General features: G+C 36.4%; 1 long non-coding RNA gene across 1 annotated transcript; it reads left to right on the forward strand.

Moving 5' to 3' along the window:
* The first annotated feature begins 9,171 nt into the window (after nt 1-9,171).
* Nucleotides 9,172-10,594, forward strand: LOC131256274 (uncharacterized). The gene is made up of 5 exons (XR_009176713.1): nt 9,172-9,397; nt 9,531-9,571; nt 9,664-9,789; nt 9,892-9,957; nt 10,506-10,594. It is a non-coding gene; the product is annotated as an uncharacterized LOC131256274 (long non-coding RNA).
* Nucleotides 10,595-19,268: the final 8,674 nt, after the last annotated feature.

Here is a 19,268-nt window from a genome sequence, read left to right on the forward strand (position 1 = left end):
AGATGAAGTGAGACACAACTGTTGAGCCTCCTGGGTTGCGTCACTATCAAACCATGCTTCTGAATGAATGGCATCAGATGTGGTAGGGAGACCAACATGATGAGCGAGTTTACATATAAGTGCAGGAAAGGCTAGTGTATTCCGATTTATCGTTTTGGATGATACGAATTAGCTGTTTGAGAAGAAGCGTTGGGAGGCACACTTGAACTTCTTGATGCACATCATAAAGCACATTCAGCATAAAGGGAGGAAGATGATTCCCCTTCACATCACATGGATATACATTGGACCCTAGAATGCTATGGATGATTTTGAAAGTGGGCCCAATATGATTAATGTGAAGTGAATTATCATCATTTCGAGGAACTGTGGTCCATGACATAGTGCGTGAGTTATCTCTCCCCAAACACCCAGACCATTGAGATTCCTATTGGTTACTGGGATTCAAGTGACCGCGAGATCTAGAAGATGAGCCAAAGTGATGGGAGTGATGAGTTTTGAGTAATGCAAAAATTCTATTTGAATGCAAGGGGGATCATCACGAATGACATGACATCTATTGAAGAATTCATGGATCAAACCTAGTTGATAAGATCCACCAAGGTTTAGGGTATTCTGCCAACCTATCACTTCTAAGAGGAGGTCCACACCAAAAGGCTCAATGGCACTACTAAGAACTCGACATTCAACAATAGTGGCTGGCTGTCTTTCCGCCAGAATAATTTGATGTGTACTATGTTGCTTGTTCTTTGATTTTGAAGAAGGAGACTTTCTTTGCCTTTGATCATGATTTTTCAGTGTGAGAGATAGGTAAAGGTAAGAAGAAGCACCTAGAGAAGAGAGGGGATATGAAGATCTTAAATTGAATCACCCTTCCTTATTATAGCAGAGTTGTCGATCATATTGATCCCTCATTGATGACATCGATCTCACACTCATAATGACATTAAAGACCATGCTGATGACCATTGGGAAGATGCTAATATCCAGAGGAGATTATGACGGTCCAACCATTGGTAAGGACCGCTGGTTATAACCTTGCATTCTCGAGATTCTTTGATTTCATCGATGGTGAATATCGATATCATCGAACTTTAAATATCGATGATATCGACATAGTTTGAATATCATCAAGAATGTCATAATTTGGCATCCCAAAACTATCATGGTTAATTCATGAGGTTCAGATTTATAGCTGATACTTAGCCATGAATGTCCCAGTGTGAAGATCTACCTATGAGGATCATGGTCACTGGGTTATCATCAATGAGTGCATACTTTAATGGATTTTTGAAGATCACTAAACCTATTTATATCAAGCGGTTTAGTGAGGATATCTGCAAGTTGCTTTTCTGTGGATACATAATCCAACACAATAACCTTGTCTTCAACGAGTTCTCGGATAAAATGATGACGGATGTCAATATGATTGGTCCGAGAATGTCGAACAGGATTTTTTAAAATATTGATAGCGCTTGTGTTATCACAAAACAGACTCATTGTGGGTTATTAAATCCCGTAGTCCAACAACATCTGTTTCATCCAAAGGAGTTGTGCACAGCAACTTCTTACGGCAATGTATTCAGCCTCGGTAGTGGATAATGATATTGAGTTTTGCTTCTTACTCTGCCAGGAGACCAGACAGTTTTCAACATAAAAACATCCTCCACTGGTTTATTTTCAATCATCCAAATTCCCAGCCCAATTAACATTAGAGTATTTAGTGATGATGGTGGATGTTTCAAACAGATACCATAGTCCGAAAGAGGTAGTTCCTGCTATGTATTTAATGATTCTCTTAATAGCCGTCAGGTGAGATTCCTTAGGATCTGCCTGATACCGAGCACACACTCCCACACTAAAAAGATATATCAGGACGACTGACTGTGAGATATAGTAGGCTTCCTATCATACTCTGGTAGAGATGTTAATCCACACTCTTGCCATTAACATCTTTAGAAAGTTTGAGTGTAGTGCTCATGGGAGTATGATAAATACGACCAGATTCAAGACCAAACATTTTCACCAAATCAGTTGCATACTTGGTTTGGCAAATGAAGATTCCATCATTTAGTTGCTTGACTTGTAATCCTAGGAAGAAGTTTAATTCACCAACCATAATCAGTTCAAATTATGATTTCATGAGGTTGGCAAATTTGTAAGCAACATCTTCACATGTTGAACCAAAGACTATATCATTCACATAAATTTGTGTAATAAGCAGTGAGTTCTTTGTTGTTTGAGTAAACAATGTTTTATCTACACTTCCTTTGCTGACTTTGTGGTCCAAAAGAAATTTTATTAATCGTTCATACCAAGCACGAGGTGCTTGTTTGAGACAATAGAGAGCTTTGTTCAGACAATAAACATAATGGGGATACTTAGGATCTGAAAATCCCTTCGGTTGTTCTACATAAACTTCTTCAGCAAGGTCCCATTAAGAAAAGCACTTTTTACATCCATTTGAAATAATTTAAACTTTAATGCACATGCAACAGACATAAGAATTCTAATAGACTCAAGGAGAGCTATGGGAGCAAATATCTCATCAAAATCAATGCCTTTTATCTGTGAGTACCCTTGAGCTACAAGCCTTGCTTTGTTCCTGATCACATTTCCTGATTCATTGGATTTATTCTTGAAGACCCTTTGGTTCCAATGACATTCGTATCAAGTGGCCTAGAAACTAATTGTCAAACCTCATTTCTCTGAAATTGTTGAAGTTCTTCTTGCATAACATTTATCCAGTGTTCATCTTGAAGAGTTTTTACAATATTCTTAGGTTCAATCTTTAAGGTAAAGCAAAAATGACTATAGATATTTTCTATTTGCCGTCGAGTCCTCACACCATCATTAGGATCTCCAATAATTTGTTCTCAAGGGTGATCCTTAATGATGGGTATGTTAGATGATGGTTGCAGTTCATTGGAGATGGAGATTTATTATCTGATTTATCTAGTATGCATGAATCTACATCATCTTCTAATTCATTCATAGGGGTATCTTCTTCTTAAGGTTGATCATCAATTACCACATTGACTGACTGTTGGATAGTGAAGGTTCTTAGATTGTACACTCTATAAGCATGACTATTCATGGCATACCCTAGAAAAATACCTTCATCACTTTTAGACTCAAATTTCCCTAGGTGATCTCTGTCTCTCAAGATATAACATTTACTACCAAAAATCCAAAAATATTTTGCACTGGGTAGTTTCCCATACCATAGTTCGTATGGAATTTTGTTCAAGCATGTTCTAAGATATACTCTATTTATGATGTAGCAGGCGGTATTGACAGCTTCTGCCCAAAAACTTTTTGCCATATCTTTCCCATTTAGCATAACTGACCCCATTTCCTGCAATACTCAATTTTTTCTTTCAACGACTCCATTTTGTTATGAGGTTTTTGGGGCTGAGAATTCATGATGAATTCCTTTCTCATTGCAATATGTTTCAAATTCCCCACCATGATCAATTTTGAAGCGATTGATGTAATATCCTTTTACATTTTGAAGTCGTTTTGTCAAGATCACAAATTCCTCAAAGGCATCCGATTTCTCTCGAAGAAATGTGACCCAAGTAAATCTGGTGTAGTCATTTACTACCACTAGGAAGTATCTTTTCTTACAATGGCTTTACACTTTGGTTGGACCAACCAGATCCATATGCAGCAGATCCAAAGGTTTTGTTGTTGCTATGGTGGTTGTCTTTTTGTGGCCAACTTTTATCTGTTTTCCTTTTAGACATTCTCCACAGAACATCTTTTCTTGTTTTCTAATCTTGAGAAGTCCTCTAACCAAATTTTTTGAACTGAGCTTAGCTAAATTTTGGCAGTAAACATGTCCTAACCTTTGGTGCCATAATTTGGATTCATTCTTTATAGCCATATTACACTTTGTGCATAGCACACTCTCATTTGTACTTTCAATAACATAACAGTTATCACTAGTGCATAAACCTTTTATGAGAGATTTTCCTGTATGATCTAAAATCCTACACACATCCTTTGAGAAAGTGACCAGATGTTCTTTGTCACAGATTTGGGAGATACTAAGGAGATTATATTTCAGACCTTCTACACAAAGAACATGTTTGATTTTTGGAAGGCCTGGTACAACTATTGTTCCTTATCCAACAATTTTGGATAAGTTACCATCTCCAAATTTGACTGATCCTCCATCATAGTCTGAATACTCACAAAAGTGAGTTTGACGACCTGTCATGTGTCTAGAGCATCCATTATCAAGGTACCATTTGAACTATTGCCAACTTTCAAAGCAGTATGGATTACAAGGCAATTGTTCTGATCTGTCACACCCTCTGAGACACTTTTGATCATGATTCCAACTTCAGTTAAGATCACTCTCTGGGCAGTGGAGCCCTTAAGAGAGACCCGCTTTGATACCAATTGAAATTACGGTAATGACCGCTTTAGATGAAGTAAGAATATGCCAATATGTCCTAGAGGGGGGTGAATAGGACTTTTTCAAATGTTTTATGATTATTTAAAATCCCATCAAAAGCTACCCTGAGGAAATATTCATAAATCAAGATTTCTTCAAAGTAACTCTAATGGCTTCCAAGCCAATTAGAGGATCCAATCATAAAACTAATTTAATGATAAGCATGATCCAATTCAGAGTTTATGATGGATATAACTGTGTGTGAGGTGTGATCAAATATGAAAGCATTTAATGAAATCACACAAGTAATCAAAGACAAACATCAATCACAAACACAATCATTTTTATAGTGGTTCAACTACTTGTCTACCCCACTACCGGCAAACGCACTCAACCTTTGAGTGTACCAGATTTCACTAAGGAGGTTTCACAACAGGTTCACCTCAAACCAGAGGTTTTACATCAGGTTCACCTCTAACCAGTACAACCTACACCTAGGCTAACAGTTTATGCTCCCTGAGCAAGGGTCAACACATATCACCCGATTTTAAGCACACTAGCCAAGTATCCACTCAAGCAACCTCACTTGTTTATGCTCGCATGAGCAAGGGTCAACACAATGCACACAACTTTTAGACCACCTTGGTCAAGGACCTACACAAAGGACCTAACGTTTATACTCTCCACAGAGCAAGGGTCAACACAAAGCACCCACCACGTACACTCCCGCTGGAGGCCTCCTAGAGGACTTACAAAGGGTGAGAAATACCTTAGACCCAATCCTACAAAGGAATGATCATAAGGGTCCCCTGGACTCTAATAACTTACAGATAAGCAGATGAGTCCCTTTCAGCACATTGCCGAAGATCTCTTCCTTTGTTGATGAAGAATCTTCTACTTCCTTGAACCACAACTCAGAAGATGTACCAATACATGGCGATGGGTTAGGTCAAGGTTATAATGGAATCCTACTCTATTGAATATTTTCCTATAAGGGAGATAGAGCGATTCCAATCATCTATGCATTCAAGGCATCCACTACCAAAAAATTGAGCAAAGGCTACGGACCATGTTAGTATTTTTCTATGGATATAAACTGTAGCTATATTTACTACAGATTTAATCCGTAGCTAAAATGTTGCCACATCATTACTAATTAGCGATGGTGTAAGGGGCTCTATAGGCCCTATCTTAGCCATTCATATATTTTAAAATATTATTTTAGTGCATGAAACCAAAAATCAGGCAGATTGAAGGCTCAAGTGGACCACACGGTAGGAAACATGGAGATTAAATCACATGTGCTTCCTATGGTGTGGTCAACTTGGGCCTTCAATCTACTTTAAATTTGGGATAATGAACTAAAAATATTTATAAAAATTAATAGACGAAATGGATAAATCAAATGCATCATGGTGAGCCCCTGGAGCCCTTGACAGGATCGTCTATGGGTCCGTCTTACCCAATCGATGCCCCAAATAGGCGCGCGCTCAAAATAGAGCCACGCCCAAAAAATTCCTCAATCTCTTTCTCCCTCTCTCTCTCTCTCTCTCTCTCTCCCTTCCCTAACCCTCTTTCTCTCTCTGTTCCCTAACCCTATTTCTCTCCCGATCTCTGCTCCATCTCCCTAATCCTCTCTCTCTCTCTCTCTCTCTCGATTTATTCCACCTCAGAAAATGAGAGAGTGCATCTCGATCCACATCGGTCAGGCCGGTATCTAGGTCAGCAATGCCTGCTAGGAGCTGTACTGCCTCGAGCATGGCATCTAGGTTAGTGAGTTTACCTCAGATCTGAGATCTTTTTCATTAGATCTTTGCATTTTCTTCCCTTTTATTTTGATTTTCCTTGATTTCTCGTCAGATTTAGGTTTCGTATGTGATATATGGTGTAGATCTCTTGAAAAAATAATCGATCTCTTTATGGACCATTGATAAAATGCTCTATTCTCGACAGATCTAGGGTTCTTGTGTGATATATGGTGTAGATATCTTGAAAAGAATGGTTGATATCTTCCTATAGATCTCTGATAAAATGCTCTATATCCTGTAATGGTTTTTCAGATATAGGGTTTTGATGTGAAAGATTACAGGGACGGCTTATAAAATGTCCAGGTCAGACCATTTGATATCCCTAACAGAGTACAATTACTTTTAGATCTTTTTCTCATCCAAGTGTGAAATTTCGAAATTACTTTCGTGGAGTGTAATATCTTAGTGGAAACAAATTAGGGATGCTTGCTAGTCAAAGATGCAGGGGAAAATTACTAAACCTTTGGATCGTTAAAGACTGGATATCCTGTTACATCCACTCCATCTAATATAAGGGAATCTGCCAGATACACATCAAATGTCAGAATAGGTGTATAAAGTGATAAGGATAGAAAGGTGGTACTGTGAATGGCATGAAGCAATTCTATGTATATATCCTTCTACTTGCCATTGTTTATCATTATTGTTGATCCTGAATTGATTGAAACTAATTCCTGGCACATTAGTGAAGGATTTGAACCTCACAACTAGTACATATTCATCCTTCATTCATAAGTTTAAGTTCTTTCCAATCTTACCACATCAATTTCATTGAGACCAACGTTTGAAAATGCGATGTACAATAGGAAGAGGATTCAGAACTTTTGTACTAACAATCTTAGGGAGAACAAATGCTATTTTTGCATCAAGGTTGAGATTTCGATTGTGTTTGTTACATATTTGAGGAAAGGGTTTTAGCATATAAAAGCCATATGCACTATAGCTAGGATATGGGTGAGGCTCCCTTAGCGTACACATGGCCTGTAACTCAAGTCCGAACTGCCCAAATGGTAAGCCCCACTGAATACCTGCACGTATGGGTTTAGTCTTTGAGAATTTATCCATTCCAATTTCTATTGTGGTTAAAAAGTTGTGTTGAATGCCTAACCGTTTTTTCCCCTCATTATTTTAGGCCCTCAATGCTACTAAACTCTGGGATGACTTTTCTGGCTTATGTAACATATGCAGCTGATCAGATGGCTGGTCTAGCTAAAATTTGGTAAGTTTACTTAACTACAAATGCAAGTAGATGGATCTTTATGAATTGAGCTTGGACAAGTAACACTAGTTGTAGCTGTGACTCTAGCTCAAACTATCACTGAGTAGTTACAATCCAGGTTTTACTTAGGTTATGTGTCATTGTAAATTTTCTTGGTAGATGAATGTATGAGGCTACATTCTCACCCTCATAACATTATTTCACCATTCTATTGAAGACTTCGAGTAGCATTAGCCATTTACAATGCACTGTTGTTATTTAATTTTTTTTTATTTTTTTTGAATTCCTTGGTCTGTTGAAATTGGAACTAGGGCCACCGGAATTTTGAAGATCAATGCAATGTTGTTTGAGCTTCTCTAAGCTAGAAAGCATGTACAGGCCAGCCCATGTACATGCAAACCCATGTGCCATGGGTACATGCACGTGAACTAGCGTACATCTCTTTTTTTTTCGCTTGGTGTCACCAGCTGGTAGAGCTTGGTTTCTAACTCTTTTCTCTTTCCTCAATGTGATGAATTGGTGATTTTAAACATAGTGGAACTATAGGATCCTGCTCATCAGTAAACACATACTATGTGTTTGCTGACATATAGGATTTCATGCATGTGGGCCCATGGTTCAGTTATCAGAACCATTGATATAATGGTCCTATTGTACATAGTGGATACTCTTGAAATCTCCCAGATTGAAATCCTAGCCCTCTTCAATTTGTGCCCTTTGTCAATTAATCGTGGAAAGTTATATTTTTCTCTTAACCATCATTGTTGGCCATGATGATTGAGATCAAGCAATCTGATTTGAAAAGGTCCTCCAGTTGGGTTCAGATTGGATAACGCCAACTTGAGTTGAACAAACATTCATCATAATTCAATTTGATGTTGCTAGCCCATCTCAAACCAGGGCCATTGACATTCTGAGTTTTGTTTTGTTTTTTTTTTTTCTTTCTTTCACTGTATTTAGTTTCTTAATTTTTTGTGATATATGTTATGAGTTCTTGTTGTTCCATCCCTTTTCAAAAATTGTTTGTGTTGAATGATCCTAATCATCTGATTATCATTGACAAAAATGATAGTTCTATGATACTTCCTTCCAAAATTTCAGGACATGCATCATGTGCAGCTGTCAAGAATGCCTAAGCTTCATAATTCATTATGAAATAAAACCTGTTATAAAAGAATATTTAGTGTTAAGAAAATATTCTTCAAAGAGGCAAGAAGCATGTGCAAAGTAGTCCTCAAGGTAAAAGTTCAATAGCATTATGTTCCTATCATTGTCCCATACATAAGAATTTCAATGGTTCTTTGTTTCTCTCATTCTTCGAGTGTCAAAGGTGCATTTTTACTTCTCCAAACAAATATTCAGTTGTTATTGGATGCAATAATCCACATTTGGCGTACACCTGTGTGCTGATTTATGATTAGAATAGCCTACTTATTTATTTATTTTATTTTATTTAAGTAGTAGAACTTATTGTATGAGATCTTGAATACTAATTAATTTATTTTTATTATTTTTGGTAGGTTGTAGACAGAAATGGATGATGACTAAATGGGGGATTTTTTATTAAGTAGTTGGAACTAAATAGTTTCAGACTTTTGGATTGAGTTAGACACATTTAAACGGTTTATTTTTATCCTAGTTTAATCATAGAGGGCACATCTAAACTCATTTAATCTCTTCTATTTTATTTGTGGTAGCTCTATTTACTATAGTCTAGATATCATCATTGATCAGCCAGTTTTGACCATCTAACCAATGTTTACTGACATTAAAGTTCACAACTATGAGAGTTGGGTCCATAGTTATAGACACCCATTACTATGTTTTGAAATTTGCGCAATACATTTGAGCTCATCCAATTGTAGGGCGGCATGCACTAGGAACCTTCAAGTTCTATTTATGAACACAGGATGCATTTTGAAAAGGATAAAGCATTAGCTTGACTATTCCAGCCTGTGTTGATTGGTGAGTAAATTTGCATATAAGTCTTAGGCTCCATTTGGTCATCACATCAATCTTTATGAATATAATTTTTTCTCAAACCAAATGGAGCTTAAGCCCTTTTTTAACTCCGCCAATGTAACTTCTTGCATTGCAGGTCCTAAGCTCGGGTAAGGGAGGAGGGAAAAGGGCGTTAAGGTGAGTTGTGTAATTGTCTTCCATTTTATTTTACATACAACGTTAATACACACAAAATAATCTAAGAGCTGACTCTATTTTTGCATGTTGAGATCAATCCAAGGCCATGACAATGCCAAGAATAACCACCTAGTGACTTATCTATTGCTCAGTTCTGGTTTTTGGAGCGACTACTTGTTGTCCATGGGCACTAGTGCTATACGAGGATTATCCAAATGGTAAGAACTACAAAATACCTTCTTTCTCTTTCCTTTTATTGAAAGAAAAAGTATTGTACAATGCTACTAGATTCTTACATATATTCCCTTCTTCCATGTTAGGGGCCTATTGTTACCACAATCCAAGCTTTACTGACACCTCATCCAATGAATGAACTTCAAGTAAAGGTGAGCAGTCCCACCTTTTTATTTTGTGATATATTCTATGTTCCATGTGACATTTCCCCAGCAACATTTATATGTTTTTATACTCAACAATAAACTATATCATTCCACCTGATCTTTATTGAAGAAGAACTGAAATTTACAGCCATTCAGGCAGGCCCCAACAAAAATATTCTGGGCCCTGCCTATCATATAGGACAACTACACTTGGCTATATAGGAAAACAGAACAGAAGCCAAATCTGGCGGGCCCTACCTATCATATAGGACAACTACTCATCACATGCATATGATGAGTCAGCTACACTTGACTCATCATATGCATGTGAGTCATTTCTTGTGATTTCATGATAGAGTTCACCCTTTTGAGGACTCACATCTTCCACAAAAGTGACATGTAAGAGGAAAATAGAAATGTTAAATGTTAAGTGCATATGACATTTCTCTAACAACAACAGCAACTATAGCAATGTGACAATTTTGTTGTTCTAATTTGGAGGTGGTATTGATTCTAGCATTTTCTTTTTTTTGCTAGTTAACGTGTTCATGTAGTGGGACAAGATTGAAGACAAGTACGCAATGACTGTGCTTACATTGGCTGTAGCCATCGCATTGTGGGGCTCGGCAGGTTTGATCTCAGTGAGGACAGGTGTCAATGTCTTTGTTCAATGTCATAGTTTGTTTTCTCCTATTGCAAAAAAAAAAAAAAATTATAAAAGACAAAAAAAACTCTTCTTATTACTGACAAAGCCTGTAATTTATTTGTATGGGTTCATATCTAAATCCTTCTCATATCATTTTTTAGAGAAATGCTTCAGTGCTTACAGAGAGCCTTATAAGTTATAAGTGCTTCTACTTGTAGTGGTTGACAGTGATCAATTGAACCGTCCATTAATTCCATGACACTTTTTCATGGGCTACTAAAATGGGATGATCCAATCAATCCTTGATTTGACCTTATTTTATATAACCATCCTTTTTTCCAAGCTATGGATGATTTTGATCATATGATGTCCAACACATGAATCATAAGCAATAAGCAATGATGATCAACACTGATTAGGCCTATTTTTGTGTAAATGATGTTGACTGTCCATATTAAAGGCCATTGATCAAATGGTTGGGTATTGGTCAAATTATGCGATCTTTTCCCACAAAAAATGAGTTGGACCTAATGAACAGACTAGATCAATGAATCGACCTATGTTAGTGTCCCCATAAGAACACTTTATAACTTGTTGTGCTAAGAAAGAATTAGAGCATCTCATCATATTCTAAATATAGTTTTCCTGATAGATGTTACTTTCTAATGTAGGTAATCGATAGGCTTTCTTTAGTACCTGGCATTCTTGTACTCATAGGAATTGGTTATACAGGGGTATGTTGTAATGTACTATGCTATTCCTAGAGGAAATGCATCCCACTAAAAACCATTTTTAGTTCTCATGTTTCTTTCAGGTTTCTAAGACTAATCTTGTGAGTTATACACACTAATGTGTATATGAGTTTTATGGTGGAAATGATGTGGGCTTATCTTCCTCTTTTGTGGTCTCTTATAAAACCAATATCTCTTAAAATTTGCATTGATGAAAATTGAATTTGCTGTATGCTAAAATACTAGCCACACATAAGAGGAGAGAGAGAGAGAGAGAGAGAGAGAGAGAGAGAGAGAGAGAGAGAGAGAGGGCAGTATGGGGTACTAAACCAACTACATATATAGGCATGTTAGATCAATGCATGGAAGTAAATGTCTTTAAATACCTTTGATTCGTTATTCAGTCCCAGCTTGTTAGACAGGTACTTCATCAAACAACCCAACAGTCATCCTTCCATCTCTGCGAACAAAAAAATAAAAAATAAAAAAAATTTCTTTCTTATTCATACATTTCATCAAATTCATGTACTGTGCACATACAAGATTCTCAAGTAGCTCTTGGGTATCTGAGGCAAAAAGGGTTCTTTCTCTCTGCATTGACAAATCAAGTACAATCAATTACAATCTAATATCAAATCCTCAAAAAAAAAAAATTAAAAGAAAAAAAAAAGAAAAAGAAAATCCAACTTGGGTTTTTGTTATCATTATTTTTCTTAAAGAATACTTGAATTATTTTCGATCCAAACCACTTGGAAACTCAAAAACTGTTTGAACCATTGTGAGTTGTCTGTTAAACCATTAAAAAGTTGTACAAATTGTAGTTGAACACGTATAAACTATTAGGTTTTACCATAATTACATATTTAAACACATGTAAATCTATGGACATGGGGATGAGATCACATTTCAAGCTGGTAGTTGAAATTGCAGGGTGACCAGTTTGATCTCTAGCTTTTTTTCTTTTCTTTTCTTGAAAGCATTGATTTGTAATGTAGCATTCTCATTTGTTGCAACACACTGTTATACCTCTTCAGCACCTTGTAAGCTTTGGTCTTAACCTTGTCAGCCAAGCTTTCGAATTTCAGGTATGTAAACATGTAACTTAATAAAGCAATGTACCCTAAAATCCATATATGTAGGATCCGTGATGGGACTATGCACATCTGTATCTGCAATTTGTCTCTTGTCATCATCATCATCTCAATTTTCTCCAATTCATGGTTGGGTTTCAAATGATATATTGGCAAAAGTTCTACAGTTGGTTGTCCACTGGACATCAACCCTCTCTTTTACTGAACTTGCCGTGACAAAGGCTAACATTGACACCACTCACATGCAAACACGATTCCACCCAATATTAACCTCCAAGCCAACTATCAGATGCACACCCCAAAGGGTGAACAAACAGAGTTATTGGGGTGTAGTTTCAATGCAAACCACTAAGCACTGAAGTTCTTTATTTCTAGTAAGCAGAGTTGGATATAGACTCATTGACTTGAAGCTGATTTTTTTCTCTGCTTTAGGTAAAAGATACAATAAAAATGGATTTTTTATCTCTTTCTCATGATTCCAGGTATTTTCGTCATCTCTCTTAGCTGAATTGATTTTAGAATTTTCTTCTTTTCATTTTTCTTGTAATTTTATGTGATGAACTGTCATTCTTTTCATCTTTTCAAATTTGATCGATTTTCTACTGTTTCTCTACTTGGAATTTGAGAATCAAGGAATATCATCTCTTCTTGAGGTGAATGTAAAAGGACATCATGTATCGGCTACTGGATTTCAGAAGGGTGTTGTAGGGAGCATAGATCCATTGCCAAAATATCAGATCTGAGGTAACATGATTGTCTTTTTGAGGATTTTGAGAGTCAGATCGAGTAATTCTCACAGCAGAAAATAATCAAGTCCAACCGTTTGATCTGGATCACGACCCCACATCATATAAACTTCAATAGATGGATAGATACTTCCAACATATCTTATGCATAATGTTTACTACATCTAAGCCCTCCAAAATGTGGGCCCCTCATGAAAATCTCCCGAAAAAAAGACCAGGCTAAACTACTCACAAGGTGGTTCACATCTATGTCAAATCAAACCGTTGGTGGTCCATTATTTCTATACGAGTGACCCAACTATAAAAAGTGGATTGGACAGATTTTTTGCAGCATGACGCTTCATGTTGGGGTCAATCTTCTAAATGGCTGAGACTTCATACACAGGTGATAGCCATCACACTCAAGGTTCTTTGGGCCACTATCTATGTATGGTCAAGATCTATTAATTTCAACTTTTCATTAATCAGGTCCACTAAAATCAGAATCATTAGTCATCACTTAATTCTGACCATTTAATCAATATCATTTCATATCCTAACCATTTAATCAATGTCATTTCCTGGTGTAGGAGTCACTGGCCGAGGCATCATAATCTAAGACATGACCTTCAAGAACGCAATAGACCCCAAAATGTCATAAGCAGTCGCCTTCCAATCAAACTCCGACCTCTCAGTCTACTACCAGTGTGGATTCCATGGTTACCAAGACACTCTCTACGCTCACTTTCTTTTGAATGAATGAAGGATTATAATTGATTCATTATTGAATCAATGAATGATTATAATTGAATGAATGAATGAATGATTGTAATTGAATGAATGAATGATTGTAATTAATGAATGATTGTAATTGAATGAAATGATTATAATTGAATGAATGAATGAATGATTGTAATTGAATGAATGAATTTTTGTAATTAAATGAATGAATGAATTTTTATAATTAAATGAATGAATGATTATGCAGGTGGTAATTGAATGAATGATTATAAATTTTTTTAAATGTAGGCAATAGCTACGGATATAGAGCATAGCTGGTAATCTAACAACCGTAGTTGTTATTAAATTCGGCATATTGCTACAGATCCAGCACTACTTTTAGCTACCAATACTATCTGTAGCCGTAGCTACTTTTGGCTACAGAAATAGTTGCTACGGATTATATTTGTAGCTATTGTAATCTATTGCTACGGATTAAATCCGTACCCATAGGTTCAAGACCTATTGTTACGGCACCTACGACTACGGTCGTGCTACGGACTAAAACCATAGCCATAGGTCTATGACTATGGCTTTTATCCGTAGCCTTTGCCCAGTTTTCTGGTAGTGATCCTAGCTTAATGATTTGCCATTAAAGTAGTAGCTGGAGGATCCTTGAATGCGGAAGTTCATTCCCAATCCACTCTATTGAATGTCAATGATGAGGGTGGATTGGAAGATGAACTCCCATGAGAGAAAAAGGCTAAGGGTATATGATATATGTTTAAGCATACAAAAGCACTCTCTCTTTTTCTCTCACCAACAACCAAGGGCATGCTATCTTTAAATAGGCAAAAGATTCCAACAGATATAAAACGGTCACATTTTTTACAGAGTTCGATATCATCGAGCAGGGTCGATATCATCGAGCGTATACTCTCGATGACATGAACTTGATGTCAAATGCTTTTGAAACTTTTTGCCAGCTGGTTGAGGAAATCGAACATGCGTCAATGTCATCGGATTTCGAACTCTGATATCATCGACACGAGGTTAGATTCCTCGACACTTTGAAAAATAAGAGAGACTTGTCTTTGAAATATTTCAGGTTAAAAGGAATGATCGAGGTAAACTTGATATCATCAGAATTTAAATCTCGATGATATTGATAGCCGTGTCGATGCGTCGATAAATCCAAGGATTTTACCAGTGAGCTTGCTGGACAAATTATGACCATTCTCGATGCCATCAACCCAACCTCGATATCATCAAAATTTGAATATCAGTTCTATCGAGTGACCCTCGATCCAAGATGAACCAACCTAAAAAATTTGCTAGAAAACAGATTGTCCAAAATCGATATCATCGAAGTTCTTCTGATATCATCGAAATTTGAATTCTGAGGATATCGAGGAGAACTTCGATATATCGAAGATTTTACAAATTTCCTTAGAAAAACAGGGACACATTTGATGTGATGTCTATTTTATTGAGTCAACTTCGATAGACTCGAGATTCAAAGTTCGATGATATCGATAAGTATATCGATACATCGATAAATTCATCCAGAATTATATGTGGTTGCTGAACATATTTTGTCCTCAGTTCGATGGTATCGATTGGTCATCGAGGACATTGACAGCACTATTTGATTATATCAAACAGTCTCTCGATAAATTGATAGAGGAAGAAAACTTAGAGATTTTTCGTAATTTTAAAAAAAAGTTTTCTAACTAAAAAACCCTATGATATTCTAATCATTTTAAAGGATTTAATTACCTGGTGTTTTGGGACATGGGATGTGAGGCTTAGATTTACCTGTGCCGAGTTCAGGCCAACATCCAGTTGAGGCAGATGGTTGATTGATCTTCCTATGGAGCTTCTCTGTCTAGCCAACTCAACACACACGCTAATTAACAAACTAGGGCACTTTCAATTATTACAACAATTAGAATGACATCTTGTATTCTTGATTCCATGTTGTAGAACATTTGTTGCAGCTTTAATCAATGTGCAAAAAATTTACTACTCCCCCTCAATGTGAGCTTTCCCCTGTATTATGACATACACATTTTCCATTTCAATGCTAATGCATATTTCAAGCATATATAATTATCAACATTCATATTATGCATCAACGTTCAACATTCATTCTACCCTAGTAATAATCAATCCTCTCCCCTTTTTTGTCACATGATGATAAAGGAGAGAATAATCATTTAACTAACCATATCAAAATTAGTAGAATAAAAAGAAGAAAATGCATACAAACATGTCAATTAAAGGGAGCTATCAAATAGTCATCAATAAGCATTAAAAGAGAGTTGAGTATGAGAGTGATCATCAAGCACACACAAAGCAAAGTTATACAAACCAAATGTTTTTCATTTTTTAATGTAAAGCAACCTAATTAGATCTAGAGGAAGATAGAGGAGGGATGGAAGGATCAATCTGGTGTAGTCCCTTAGTAATGTGATGAAAGTATTTTCGCATGTATTTCATAGAAGATTTATGATTTTCTGCTAGATTATCTTGGGATACCTTCAACTCCATAACTTTTTCCTCCAATGACTTGAGCCGATCATCAACCTGGGAAGGTTGATAGTCTGGATCAGCTTCATCGTCTGACTCATCAAGCTTGGCAAAAATGTCATCCATGGATGTGTCCTCCAGTAAAGGTGTGTATTCTTCTTCTTCTTCTCCTTCATCTCGTTGGCTGGGAAGGAACTTCAAGTTCATTTTATGTATGTTTGAATTATCAAAAGGTAGTTCCAACTCAGGTGCCTCAGTTGTAAGAATGACAACATTGCAATAAAGAGCAATGCTTGTCATGAGATAGGTAATAGCTATTAACCCATGACCAGGATGGATACGGAATTGGATAATCAAATAACACATCAAAGAAGGAAGACAAAGAGGAATACTAGACATAACAGAGTGAAGGACACGAGTCATGAAGAGAGTAAGTTCAGACTTAATCCCAAATCATGGATACACATTGGACGTAAATATGCGATGTAAGACTCTGTATTTAGGAAGCATCTGGTTAGCACGGAGGACATTGCTAGTGTTCACAACCCCAAGTGTAGGGTCGTGATGTAGTAATAATCTCGGTGAGACCGAGGTCGAATCTACAGGGACTAATCTCGTGTGTGTTCTAAATGAAACTAGAAGTAGAACTAGAAAAAGATGCAAATCTGAAAAGGCCAAGCTATATGTCCTAAAGTAGGGGGGTGAATAGGATTATGCCAAATTAAAAAATCTTAATGGAATTAAAAAATATGATAGCCAAATAAAGGAAATCAATTCATAACACAGGAATGAAAAGCAGCCTCAATAATCAAGTATTGAGAGGTTGATACAAATGTTGTTCTAAGGACAACCTTACACCATAAAAACCAAGGGTTTATGGTAGGACAACCTTACTAGAATGATGAGTATCAAATTCTCAAACTTAAGAGGAAAATAAATCTACATTATTACAATATTCCCATAATGCTTGAAATATAAATATTACAACATTCACATCCACACATACATCCCACAAACTTGAATGATAAAAGATATAGAAAATAAACAAACATTCAAATCACAAGACATAAAGAATTATAGTGGTTCGCCTATGTGTTCACCAACTGTTAAACAACAGGCAAATAACTTGCTACTCCACTCCTAATATCCTCACACAGTGGATATTAGCATTCATTATGAAAATAGGTTTTTCTCAGGTTCACCTAAAACCCTCACAATTGTGTCTTTCTAATGGGCTTACACAATTCAAAAACCCCACACTCTGAGTTTTCTAGCTCTCCTCGGATAACCAACACTTAGAGATTTTTCTAGCTTAATCTCAAAGAAACCAAAAACATAGAAGATTTACACAAATGTAAAATACCTGGATTTCTCTTTTTGTAGCAGCTTGGAAGAACTAAATTGGAGTAGAAGTTCGAATGTAGATGTTCAATGTCCAATACTCACTTTGAATTGGTTATAGGTTCTAATTGATTTTAAATTAAATCAAGTTGGGCTAGCTCTATTTAATTTTGATTCCAAGAAGTGGAATATCACAATTCCTCTTTTAAATTAGATTGAATTACAGAAACAAAATCAAATATAAAAAGCTAACAAAAGAGAATATTAAATATGCATAGTCTAGCTTAAGAAGACTACAAACTTATCTCTCAGAGTGATGCCTTGATTTTACTTGAATTGGATTCTTAAACTTTGAAATCCGTGCTCTATTTGTAGTTGCAAAAAATGCATTTACGACTGGTCTTGTGGATACTACGACTAGTCATAGGACCAACAGTATTTTGAATTTTTGAGCACGATTGGATAAAACCGTTCCACGACTAGTTGTAGGCTGTCCACGACCGGTTGTGAACCCTCTACGACTGGTCGTGACCTGCCCACGACTGGTCGTGAGGAACCAGAATTCGTTGTTGTAGTTTGAGTCGTAGCTGCTGGACTGGTCGTGAACGAGTCATGCATTGTTCACACGACCGGTCGAGCAGACTCCAGGACTAGTCGTAGCTCAACCAAAAAAATTTAAAAATTTGCAACAACTTAGGACTAGTCTTGAAATTTCTTAGACTGGTCGAGCCAGTTCTAGGACTAGTCGAACAGAGTCCAAGACTAGTCTAAGAACAGACCAAACACTTATATAATGATTCAATTTGAATTATGTATACAAAATGACCTACCCTAAGGTCAATCTAAGGTCAATCATACATTGAGAGTGATGTATGAACATTGAGAGTTCATTTTTTCATATTATGCACCCCGTGAACTCTAGAGAGTTACTATGGCTAACCCTGTGTATAAATCCCACCGAGTTCATGGCCCCGGTAGCTTCAATGGGCCCCTCTAATGGATCACGATTTGTGAACTCCCCAGCCATGATAAGTCCAGTGAACTCATAAAAGTTACAAAGATCATTCACTTAAGACCCGACTTCGACCACTTATGAGTCTAAAAAAACTGTGATCACTCAACTACTCAAGAGCCTAAACTGTGTGTCAAATTAATTTTAAACCAAAATTAGCTCCGCTCATTAAAGTAATTACCTCATGGGGGCACTACACTAGCAATCATTATAGATTGTCATTATATTATATGCTAGACAAAAGCATGAATATGTGAATTAACATACGCAATATTGTATCAAAATGTGCTCAAAATTAATTATCCTGGTAAAATTTTTGAAAATAGACTTGTTTCAAGTAAAACACTAGAATTCATTTGCGAATTTTACAAGACAAGAGATTACATGCAAAATCAAAATTTCTACAAATCTTCTTACATGCCCAATGTTGTCATGTATCTCTATAAATCCTCTTTCAATTGAACTTGCGCTGCGATAATAATTTGTTCAGCTTTGAGAATATTTTTTGCTTAATTAGGA

Source organism: Magnolia sinica, chromosome 9 (assembly GCF_029962835.1).
Source record: "Magnolia sinica isolate HGM2019 chromosome 9, MsV1, whole genome shotgun sequence".
NCBI classification, from domain to species: Eukaryota; Viridiplantae; Streptophyta; class Magnoliopsida; order Magnoliales; family Magnoliaceae; genus Magnolia; species Magnolia sinica.